Below are 12088 nucleotides of genomic sequence, written 5' to 3' on the forward strand. Positions count from 1 at the left end.
ACTCTGGTGACTCCGTGATAGCTCTGTTAACTCCGTGATAATTCTCGTTGGCGCGATATACATATGTTCACCAGCTACTTGTTTATATTATTTTATATTATTTTATATTATTGTTATTTTCTGTATAATCAATCGTTTCATGATCGTTAAATGTCTGAGACATAAGGAAACATTGTTTCTGGTATTGACCATCAGAATTTTTCAAACAGCTCAATCAGAACCGCAGTCCCAGACACACGAAAAATAAGAATTTAGTTATTTCCAAAAGCAAAAATATCACTGATGACTTACTGTGTGATAATTTCAATAGTAAATCTTGTTAAAGTGTCACCATACCATCACTTACCTACCGTTTTAATTTTCTACTTATCTCCTAAAGCACATATAATACATAAACAAGCGACCGTCCACAATTAGCACGAAGAATTTTCCAAATAATGCGCTGCTGGAACAAAAGCACAGTCAATCTATGACACTAACTTCAATTGACTGATTCTTTTACCGCGTCATAAACTAGAAGATCAACGCTGTCTGTTAGTTTTGTTTTCAACTTAATTGGGTGTGACAACTTCGAGTTACAGACGAATGAAAAAGTATCCCTGAGTAACCACTATGACGGACTAAGCCGAGTTTACTCTAGAACCTAACCATACAACCAGGCACTTCTGCCCCTGCCCTTTTCAAGCACAAGTGCGAAGCAAGTGTCCTTCCAACACTCCCGATCTTTCCCATGCAATTGCAGCCGAAATCGAGCACCAGCGCGTACCCCGGCACCTCAGCTCGAAGCCAAGAACCTTTTACTGCCCCCTGAGAAATTTCCATAGGATTTACCGCGGCGCATCCGCGCGCCACGGCAACGGTTCCGCGGTGCGTGGCCGCGTCGAGATTCTGAAATCGTTCGGATAGTTGCCGGGGTAAAACGATAGTAATTCGATTTTACGGCGTGGCAGGCCCACCGGCGGCCGATGGAATCGTTTCGGGTTCCCAGACGCGCGCGTTTTTTCCGCGCGCTCCCTTTCCCACCGTTGGCCAACGATCTCGCCGGCTACCGTGTCGCTGTTCAACTCTTTGTAATATTTCTCATAGCCCGGGACACGGTCAGCAGCCTCCTTCAGCGCCTCAGCGACGACGAGGAATGCGCGGAGCTGGGCCGCATACCGAAGAATCGCGGAACGTTTTGACGACCCCCATAAAACCGTACGTAACGACGAGCCACCTCAGGACGCGCGCGCGCTCCGTAGTATTCACCTCTGCTGCCGTTCCCTTTTCTCCTCCCTTGCCGAAGCCCCCGATAAGGGCCTGCTGGGTCGCCCAACGATACTAGACAAGGTCCGCTCGATGAGTCCGCTGGCCCCTAAACAGATGCGCCAAGATGAGACGGAAACGTGGATTCAACGCGGTAATTAGTGGCGCGTTTTCACGCGGTACTCAGAGGGGTATCTTTGTCGAGTAATAAAGGGGGCGACCTCGAGATTGCGAGCGACGACAGGCGTTCTCGGAATACAGTCGGCTGTAACGCAGGTTTATTGTATCATATATTCCATCTAGCGGGGATGCAGAAGAAGAGAGCTCTGTGTGGGAAAGGTTAACAGTGCCGGAAATTAAATTTTACGGGAAGGAAATGCGGGAGGGAAAGATACATGGGGAGGAAATGCAGAGTTTCGTTGGAAATTCGTTATAACGCAGGGGCAGGAAAGTTTTTTCGGGGGGGGGGGGCGAAACGTGACTGGGGTGTCCGGGAGTAAGTCGGCGAGGAATGCTCGCGTGCGTCGGGAGTGGCTAACAAGTGGCGGTTGTGATTGCGCGTGCTTGTACGTGGGAGGGTGTAAGTGTTCTTTAGGACAGTCTAATGTGTTGCGAAGTTTCGAGGAAGAATCGCGAGAGGGGGAGATCTGATTTAATTGAAGTCGATTAGCTCTCGCAGGTTATTAAACGTACCTACTTACATTTACATGCCCCCGAAAGGGAGTGAAACTAGGTGGGATATTGGACAGAATGGAAGCTCGTGTGAAAGCGAGAAACGAGGGTGACCAAAACCACCGGGTTTGCCTTGGAACGAAACTAATCCTCATCGTTATCGATAACATCTTCGCGGAAAAAATTTCCGCTCGCTGGAAACTTTTTCCCGCACGCAAGTAGCACGCGTCGTGTAACGCGACCGAAGCAAACTTGGAGGCGTCACGCACAACCCCTATAATTTTTGTTCCACGTCTTTATCGGCCAGGTGCTCTGGACAGAGCGTTTCTCAAAGGGCGACGAATTTCCAACAGTTATAGCCCTGCTCTTGAAAAGGTGCATGCATCTTCCAGCGGGCGGAAAAAATGATTCTGTGGAACGGGAGACGGAATCGGTTTAAAGTCACTTTACGAGTTTCCCTTTGCGAGGCGAGACACCTGGCCGAAGGCCATCCGCGGGCCTGGAATCCTGAAAGTGCAGTAAAACTGACCGAAGACAGAGCTGGGGATCCCTTTTTGAACGAACAGCGCCTTCTCCCTTTCGGTCCATCCATTCACAGATCCCCCTACTTGCTCCTTGGTCCTTAAACAGCCAACCCTCCTGGCCACGATCGTCCGCTTTTGACCGATGATCCTCGGACGCGAGGCTTCCTTGAAAGCTTCAACGTATCGACAAAACTATCATCGACAGGCTCGCTCTGTCTGAGAATTCCAGGGAGGGTGGTGGCGTTTTTATAATGGAATTAATCTTGCTACGTAAATAGCAGCGATCGAACCGCTTGCCTTGGAAAATGAAAGCTATCCCTTTAAGGCTGTGCTTGCGCACACAGCCCTCTCACAAGGACGCACAAAATGGGTAAAGTAATTCCGTTTACAACGAGGGAGGAAGAATATTTTTTTCTCGATTTTTTCTAGATTTGTAACTTTACTAGATTCGTAATTTTCTTTTAACTTATAAAGGAATTGTGCAGCTCCTAGAAAGCCTAGCGCGCTTCTCTTTGCCATATTTCCAAGGAGAAAGGAAAATGTGGGAAATTAGAGGGAATGGAGCCCGAAGGGTTCCTAAAAGTATTGTTTGGAACTCGCTCGATCCTGCAGCATCCCTGAAGGCGAATAAATGAACTGAAATTAGCAAATTGCCAGGCATGATGCCCAAACGGTTCTGAAAGCACGCATGCCGCAGTCATCTTCGCGCGAATCAATTTCCCGCCATAATTCTTATCATCCGAAAGAAGTAGGAGGACCACAGTCTATTTGCTAGGAAAACGTTGACATTGTCCCTGGCTGGCTATAATCAGGTCCTTCGTGAAAAGTGCAGCGAGGATGGAGGAGCGAAGGATTATATCGCGCCATAAAAGGACAGGTCCTCGTGGCTAGGTGAAAGTCCCGCGGAAGCTCGTCGTCTTCCTTTAGGACCCGTGGAAATCGTCTTCCCGCGTTTTCAAGTCGTCGTTTGGGCGGATAGTCAACCGTAGCCAGCATCAGCGCGGAGTACAATGGCGGTTGTCGTTGTCTCGAACGAGCGAACGGACGAACGACGTGCTTTGTCGTAATCTTTACGTACACAGAAATGAATCATATTTACGCAATGTCCGACAGCGATTATTCTCTCAGCAGGTTCGGTAGAGACGTTCCGTCTGACGTCGCGTGAAGCATGCAGGGCATTTACTTCACATTCTAAAAGCAGAGGATGCTCCTCGCTGAGGGAAACCTCCCACATGTAATCCGAGGTTGCAATTAACAGGCACAGAGGCGCGACGATCCAACACGACGAGACAGACCTCCATGTTTCTTAACCAGAGCACGACCAGACACCGCCAAAGACGCACTTGTTTCCCCCGACCGGCACTCGTCGAAATTGATCCAAGCTGGACGCCCGGAGACGCGAGTCACAATTTAACAGGTTCTCCTGAAAAGGAGGAAATCATGCACAGGCACACCCGATGCGAACTCCCGCAGAAACGGACGGGGGCTGGTTGGTCGAAAAAGAAGGGAAAAAAAAAAGGAGAACGAAGGTACGCAACGAAGACGTCTACCGGCGTCTCCTCCCGTCGGAAATCCTGGATCTTCGATCGAGTCAGGCAGACGATACGTCCGGTCGGGCGAAAGGACGAGGGAGCGGGAGAGGAGGCAGAAGAGAGCCTACCCCTCGGAGAGGAAAGTTTACCGGAAAAATATCCGGGAAGTTGCAAGGCTGGAGCAGCGACTCGCGCCTCCAGCCCCCACCCGACGTGAACGATGCGTTAGCGGAGTCGTCCTCGGCTTCTGCGCTGTGGCCGAAGCGTTGTCTTTGGCTGGCCGCATCCGCGACGCGTGGAGGGGGCAGCGACGACAGGCTGGTAGGGGAAGAGCGCGACGAGCTCCCCCACCAAGGAAAGACAGCGCAGCATCCAGGGCCCGCGTGGCCACGCCCCGTCGCAACGGACGGTCCCGCCCACTTACCCCCACGCGGCGGGTCAGCGCAGCTGCCGCGCTGATCGCGGAAGAGGGGAAGCGCGCGAGCGGGGCTGGGTAGTGGTGCCGGAGCGGGTGGTGGGGGTCGTCGGGACACGGAGCACACTCGGCCGACGCGACTCGGTGGAGGGGTGGAAGCGGCCGGCCGCGGAGGGGCGGGGAAGCGAACAGTTCGGCAGCGCGACCCGACGTGGGCACTTCGCTGTCCGGCCTTTCCTTCATTAAAATATTATTCCGTGCGTAGAGAGAGAGAGCCGCGGAGCCCGGCGAGAACCTCGCCGCCGTTTTCACGCCACGAGCAACACACTCTCGCCACCCCCTCGTCACGGGTCCCGCATCGTTCGCGTTTTACCGAGGGGTTGGACGCGGACGCGGAGTTGGTTTTTTTTCTCCCTGCCGGCCGGACAACGCCGCACTCGCCAAGGATTATATCTATCTGGTGGCCGCCCGCGCTGCGTGTTGCGAGCGACGAAAACGGTGATCGCGCGACGACCGGTGGTTCCTCGACAGTGCGCGACTCTTTTGGTCCCCGATCGCCATATCGGGCCCCGTTCCGTAATTCCTCTAGCCGGGCTTGTGACGCGTCGACCCGAACACGCGCCGGAGGGAAAACCAGGGAGCAATCCGCCCAACTCGGTCACCGAGCCAATCAGCCGCATTCGAGGACTCGCTTGGACCCGGCAGAGCGGGCCGATGAGCCGGAAACGTCGACTACGACCAACGATCCACCCTCGTCCGACCGATACATCCTGTGGCTGCTCTGCGCGCTTTCTGGACGACGGGCGCCGATGTGTCACGGGCCGTGCACGGATCTAAGGAAGGATAGTTAGAACGTGGTGCCCAAGTCCTCCGGATTCTCCAGGGTGATTGCTCTCTGTAGTCGGCTCCAGGACGCCCCTGAAAACTGTGTGTTGTGCTTTGAAACGTATCGTTCCTGGTCTTGCGACCCGCGTCCCTAGACGCGCGACTCCTCTCCATCCTGCGACCCTTCGTCGACAAGCCCGTGGTGCAAGGGAACGCGCGTACAAGTGTCGGGACACATCCGATCGCCGAGTTGTTCACTGGAAAAGTAATATCGTGCTTCGAGAGTACAGTGCTCAGAGGGGTAACAGTGCGACTGCTGCTTAAAGGGAAACTGGCAGCTCGCGGGATATGAACCCAGGTACGTGATCTCTTGTCTACAGGGTTTAGATAATCCGGGCTGATAGTGCTTTCGTTCGCGCCGAGAGTGACAGGGTTAGTTCTTCGCGACGATCTCATCGAAATCCAGAATCGTCGACGCCTCGTCGTTACCTTGTGTTGTGACATAGTCCGAGACACGCGAAGTGAGGCTTCCTAGATTGACCGGAAACGGTGGTGCACCCGGGTCCGAGTTCCTCGCACGGTCAGACCGAGCTGGTGTAAAAGTTTTCGCAGCAACTGCTGACGTACGCAACTTCGAGCACCTACCAAATGTCAAACATCGTGAATAACGTCGTTTTAGTGACGGTGTACTCTGTTGTGGATCGCACAGACGGTCAACAGGAACTCTCGGAGAAGCTTGAAAGAAGATTTGTAGGGCGAAGCTATCTGATACAATCCAAATTAATTTTATCTCCGATACTTTCTTGATGATATAAACACTCCTCCAGCACGAATCTACGAATCGCTCAGAGTTCGTTCGATACTGAAGGAAAAAGGATCTAGCTCTTCAAGTAGGATTTCTTCATCTTCGAATAAAATTCTCCCTCCGTGATCTGGTAGTATTCAGCCTACTCCAAGTGACCCCTAACACAGTGTGTCCCAAAACATTCCTCGCGATGCACCTAGTAAGCTCAAAGTTCGATACTCAAGGAAAAAGGATCTAGCTCTTCAAGTAGAATTTCTTCATCTCCCAATAAAATTCTCCCCGCGTGATCTGGAAGTATTCAGCCTACTCCAAGTGGTCCCTAACACAGTGTATCCCAAAGCATTCCTCGCGATGCACCTAGTAAGCTCAGAGTTCCTTCGATACTCAAGGAAAAAGGATCTAGCTCTCCAAGTAGGATTTCTTCATCTCCGAATAAAATTCTCCCTCCGTGATCTGGTAGTGTTCAGCCTACTCCAAGTGATCCCTAACACAGTGTATCCCGCAGCATTCCTCGCGATGCACCTAGTAATCTCCTTTGCGAGTCCATTTATGACCCGCTCTCGTCACTCGGCAGCTAACACGACGCCCGGTGTCAAGCATACATTTCTCTCGTTTACGACGGCACTCCGATCCTGAGGAATGCAATTGTTCAGCCGGGAATCCGACGAATTCGGCCGTGTCGACAAGGCCCGCGAGTGTTCCTCCCTCGCGTTGAAATTTCAACCGGTTCTGCGGACGTTACGGGGCCCCGTTGCCGCGGACGTTCGTGTCCCGAAGGTGCGTGCAACGAGCATCGGGCCCGGGAACGCAGTGGAAACGCGTGCGACACGCCAGATTTCGATTCGTTCGCAGATAAGGGAACCGGTATTAGGGGCCCTCTCGAGACGCCGGGGCGCGATACACCGTCGCGATTTAGATATCCAGCCTTTTGTTTACCAACACCGGTTCGAGATTACGATCCGCGAAAAAAGTCTCGAGAACACGGGACGCCTGATAGCGCGTCCACTCTGCTCGTCGGAGCTCCGTCGACGTGCACCTCCGTGATGTCTCCTGACAATGAGTTTCGAAACAGATCCGTGCTCCGTAAGTGCCACTCTTCGGACGCGCATCCTATAAACTCTAGGCACTCTGCGTGCCACGATTCGTTGCTCTGATTGTTAAAGCGGAATGACAGGTCGTGACGTGGGTAGTGGTTTAACTTTTATACAGGAACGTGGATGCTTCGATTCTCCTTGAAGAACAACACCCGAACTCGGAATAGCAGGAGTGTAATTGCTTCTGGGGGGAGGGACAAAAGTTTCTTTCGGTATAGAGAATTGTAGGAAACCGCGTGCAGGTATCCACCGATGTTTTCCGACACAAGAGACTGCTGTTCCTCTCCAAGATGCGCTTCTGTTTGACGCAAAGGAAGAGCAGTCAGCCGAGAGGAACTAGGGTCGGCGGTTCTCCTGGTTCCCCGAGAAACACTCTGGAAACGGGGCCTCGCCAATTTTCACGACCGAACTGTTCGATTATTTCTCGCCGGAGCAAGAGCCGAGCGGGCCTAAAGGTCAGCGAAGCAGCGCTCTTCGGTATACACCCGGGCAGCCGAGTATCCGTTCCGGGGGGAGACGACTATTGTTACGAAGCTGGCCCGCAGGAGAGCGTGCCGTCGTGTTTCCATAAACAGCGAATAATTCGGTGCTAGTTTCCATCGAGCCGTTGTAGCGAATCTTTTTTCCACGCGAATACCACCTGACGGTCCCTCGTTGCCGGAGAGGGGCGAACGGGGGAGAATGGTGACCCGTAACTCTCGGCTTGACCTCGGTCTGAAAAGTCAAGCCTCTCGGGTATTTCCCACGTCACCGGGGCGGGATTTATTCCTCCAAATCGAACGGCTGGCTAATTAATCGCGAATAAATCGCAGTCGGTGCTGCTGCACTCGCAGCCGGTGTGCGTGGCGCGATTAATTAAAGCCAGCGCGCGCTTTGCATCGCGACGTAGAGCTTTCTCGAAAAACAATTTACCATCGGGGTCAACGGTATCGCGTTGCCGATGTTTTCTACGTGCGTGCCCGCTCGCGCCTTTATTCGTCGCCCACGAAGCCAGCGCGCCTTCCACCAGACGACTAATTAACCGCGATTGATATACGCCTGGTCCCAGCTCGCCTGCGTTAGAAAGTCTAATTGCCTGGCCCCGCACGGAAACCCCGGCCGTTATGAAGGAATCTCGAAATTTATCGCGAACGAGAGCCTGGCGTGGATCGCTGGCAACGATACGCGTTGTTCGACGCCGCCTGCGTGCTCGATCGTCGGGCGAGATTTCCGATCGGGCGTCGCGAGCTTCACGAAATTAGAAAGCTGTAATCCGTTAGGGTAACTGCGGCACGTTTCCTCCGCGGCGACCGACGCGTGCGACGCGTTAAAGGTGTCCGAGGGTGGCCGTTTTTGGGGCATTTCGTAATCCTTGGTGCCGGAAAGCTTCTTCCTTTTAGAGGCTCGAGCGTTTATGGTCTCCCGTGGATTTCCGCTCGGCATGCTTCGTCTCTAAAGCAGTTCCAACCGAGGACTCCCGGGGCCTGACGGCGCACCGAATTCTAAGCATTCCCAGCGTCCATTTGGCGCGGAGAACGGCTATCGGCGGCGCTGTAAGAAACGGATGTCGCGACACTCCGCGTCATTGACATTTTTCTCCGAGTGGTCGCACGGTCGCGGAATATTGCTGCAATTTGTTTACCCGAATGAGGAATAGGGGGGACGCGTTCCCTGGGGGCTAATTAATCGCGACCAGTGCATACGTACGGGGCAGAGCGCTGCCTCTCCTTTTCCCTGGCCAAGTCGCTCTCTCGATTGCCGGTTGCTCGCGACGCCCGCTTCGCGAACTAATTAGATCCGCGAGCCACAGCTTTTCGACTCGGCCATTTCGAAAGTGGATTAATTAAGGAAACACCGACTCGTTAACGCTCGCGAGTGGGCAATCGTGGGCGATAGAAATAAACTCGGCCATAGAGAGTGTTTGCAAAAAAACATCAGCCAATATCAGTGATCCTGCGACCAAAATCTTGCGGCATTCGCTGATGGTAAAATTTAAAGTTTAGTGCTTCTTTCACTTAGCGATGACGAACAGCTTTGGGGAATTCGTGCGTTGACAGTCGAAGTGACGCGTGGAAGTGGTTGTTCTTGTTTTAATTAGAGCCTGGCGAGCTTCACAGCAGACTCGAACTTCGGTTCTGATAATCTCTCGTGCCTGTAGAATTCCACGTGCGAAGATCCAACGAGGAATTGTTCGAATCTAGCGAGCGGTGGCATTTTTTACGCACGCTCATCGGTTCGTCGTTTCGCAATCGGGTTCCTCAGCGGCTCCTCGCGCCTCTATCTCTCTCCGGCGCGCGCGGCGAGGTTCGGGTTCAACGAGCACTCGCATTCTCGGAGGAAATATCACCGGGATGCATTTAACAGTTCCCAGTCTCTTCTCGCGATAAATCATTAGCGATTGGTGGAAGGAATATCGCTCGGTATAATATATTATCGTCACTCGGCCCATAATTTAGACTCGCGGAAGAACGGTCGACGGCGCGCAATTAAAATAGTAATAATTTATTATCTTGCTCCGCGGCGACTCGTGTTTACGTGCAAATGCAACCGCGGACAGTCTGTATCCGCTTGGTAATTGAAAGGACGGCTCGGCGCCCAAAAATTCTCGGCGTCGACGACCAACGGGGGGGTTCGCGGCCAAAGAAACGCCGGGTCTCGCGTGTGTACGTACACGCGCGTGTCTGCGGGAGGGATCCTTCGTTATCGTCGCGACGAGCCTCGTTTCCGCGAGTTATCTTGTCGCGTTTGCAGCGAGGCCCCAATCCGACGGGCGCCGCGCATTGAAATCACCGCGGCGGGCCACCAGCGTTGCCGGAAATAGATCTTCGGGGCTGGGAAGCCATCGGATCATAATCCAGCGTCGTTAACGTGCCTCTCGTTTCGCCGTCCGGAGGAGAAACCCGTCGAACAGTGCGCAGCACGCTTTCGTGCGTCTCGGCGCACGGCGTGAATAATTCTGTCAACGTTGACGTCACGGGGGCGGCAGCCTCGGCACCACGGAGCTTTTCAGTGAGTATCCGCCGTTGAGCCGCGATGAGGGAGGACATGTGCCTCCGTGGGAACGATAGGTTTCATAAGGTTTTCGGCGGCGCGACGAGCTGTTGCAGGTGCACGTTGCAACGACCACTTGGTTCGATTAATATTTATCAAGGTGCCGCGGAGAATAACGCATCAAGATTTATTCTCTCGCAATTAGACGCTCCGCCGATTGATTTATAATCTCGAGCATACCTCTCTAACGGCCGTGCCCAATTTGGCAGGCTTTAAATCATGCCTACTGTCGAGATTTTCGTTTATTGCGAACCACCTGAAATTACCGAAATTGTCGAATTCCTTTCACGTGTAATAGTTTTCCATGTCACCTTGCAGTAGTCGAGGCTGTTCTGCCGTTGAAAGACAATGTGTCGTTAAATCCTCGATTGTACCGCGCCTAATGGTACAGGATTTTGTTGAAAAATACACGAGTTTCGCCGCGGGGATCCTCGAGCTCGGGCGAAATCCGAAATTAGTCGAGCCATGTGTTTCCGACGACGCCGAATGTAATCCAGTTATCTCGGGTGATCAGGGGTCCATTAAAAACGGACCTGACTACTTTCTCTATCTGAAACGATCGGCCGTTTAATGGACACCACGAGTGGCGGGTTTCGAGGCCGGTTTTCGATTTGCGCCGATTCAATTAAAAACGGGAGGGTGCTCATTCTTCGCCACGTATTTACCGCGGACGGCGTTAATTGACGTGACGACCGTGATCATCGGCCCTTGGCAGGGAAGGAGGTGGGGAAATGTGTAAAAAAAACGAGACAAAAGACTGTGGAACCGGTGTAGGTAGAGGCGGCCAAAGATTTCCCAAGCGTTGGCGGAATGCTGTCGAGTTGAAAATTACAGCCAACCCGAATTCGAATTCTTCTTCTCGTTTCTTTTTTTGTTAGTTGGAGGAAAGGAGGCAAGTCCTTTGTCCCTAAATCACGATTAACGATTACAGAATCTCCTCCAACGGAATATAAAATAGGATGCACCTCGATAAGAATAATCTTGCAAGCCTGTCTCTGCATTAACAAACGACTGCATAAATTGGGGATAAATTCCCGCGCGCCTTTGGATCGCCGTGTATTGTTTGGGAATTGGGGAGCCTCTCTAATCACGCGCATTTCAAATACACCAATGGTTCGTTCTATTTTACTTCGCGGCTTGTGATTGTGAATCGGAATGAAATGAATTTTCCTCCCTTGCCGCGAAACAATTAATACTTGTTTACACTCTGTACAATCGGGCGTCCTTGAACGACTGTTTTTTGGACACATCTCACCGCGAAGCCTGTATCGATTGAAACGAAAGCTGGATTGGACGAGGGGTGGCAGGTGGTGGATGAGTTTCCGCGCGGCGTGATTGCCTTAGAATTAAAAGGTCCCCGCGCCTGCATAAAAGAGCGCGTCGCATAATTCTAGGACACGAGTCGATCGTAAATTTTTCAACATCGTTGATTAACCATCGAGACGCGGCAGAACTCGAGCTGGGTGGTCGGACGTTGAAATCGTTATGACCTTTTTATCACCGGCCATTACTAAACCGAAATAATTTCGTTTCGCGCTTCTACATCCCGCGAGGACTCGAAACATCGTAAATATGTTCAACGGCATCGTTCACGGTTCCGGGACACCTTATTGGGCTAGAAATCCGGCGAATCCGCTGTACCATATTTTATATTTAAATACTATGCCCCTGTGAATCAGCAATATTTTTAACATCGCGCCTTTTACCGTTCTCAGTTTTTTTTTTTAAATGTTTAGAGGAGTCTGTTTCTCTCGCAACTGCACGGCATTCGATACATGTTAATGAATACTGCGCGTCAAAGAGTTTCTTTTTTTCTCTATATTTTACATTAATATCGATGTCGTCAGAGCGTCTTCAATAATTAGCATATTGATCAGTCGATCCTTGATTGTGTCCAAACGATCGTGAATTGCACGCCAGTAATAGTTGGCATTCATGTTTGCTCC

General features: G+C 52.0%; 1 protein-coding gene across 6 annotated transcripts in view; it reads left to right on the forward strand.

Annotated features, from left to right (window-relative positions):
* Zfh2 (Zn finger homeodomain 2) overlaps nucleotides 1-12088 on the forward strand; it is a 315460-nt gene that overhangs the window by 135647 nt on the left and 167725 nt on the right. Inside the window, exon 1 of one of the 6 annotated variants that reach the window (XM_076815524.1) lies at nucleotides 4573-5571. The exons of the other annotated variants lie outside the window; for them this stretch is intronic. The gene's annotated coding sequence lies outside the window, so the exon portion shown is untranslated. Of the gene's footprint in view, nucleotides 1-4572; nucleotides 5572-12088 lie in introns of those variants that run through there. 6 annotated transcript variants of the gene reach the window in all.

Source organism: Andrena cerasifolii, chromosome 6, assembly GCF_050908995.1.
Source record: "Andrena cerasifolii isolate SP2316 chromosome 6, iyAndCera1_principal, whole genome shotgun sequence".
Lineage (NCBI taxonomy): Eukaryota > Metazoa > Arthropoda > Insecta > Hymenoptera > Andrenidae > Andrena > Andrena cerasifolii.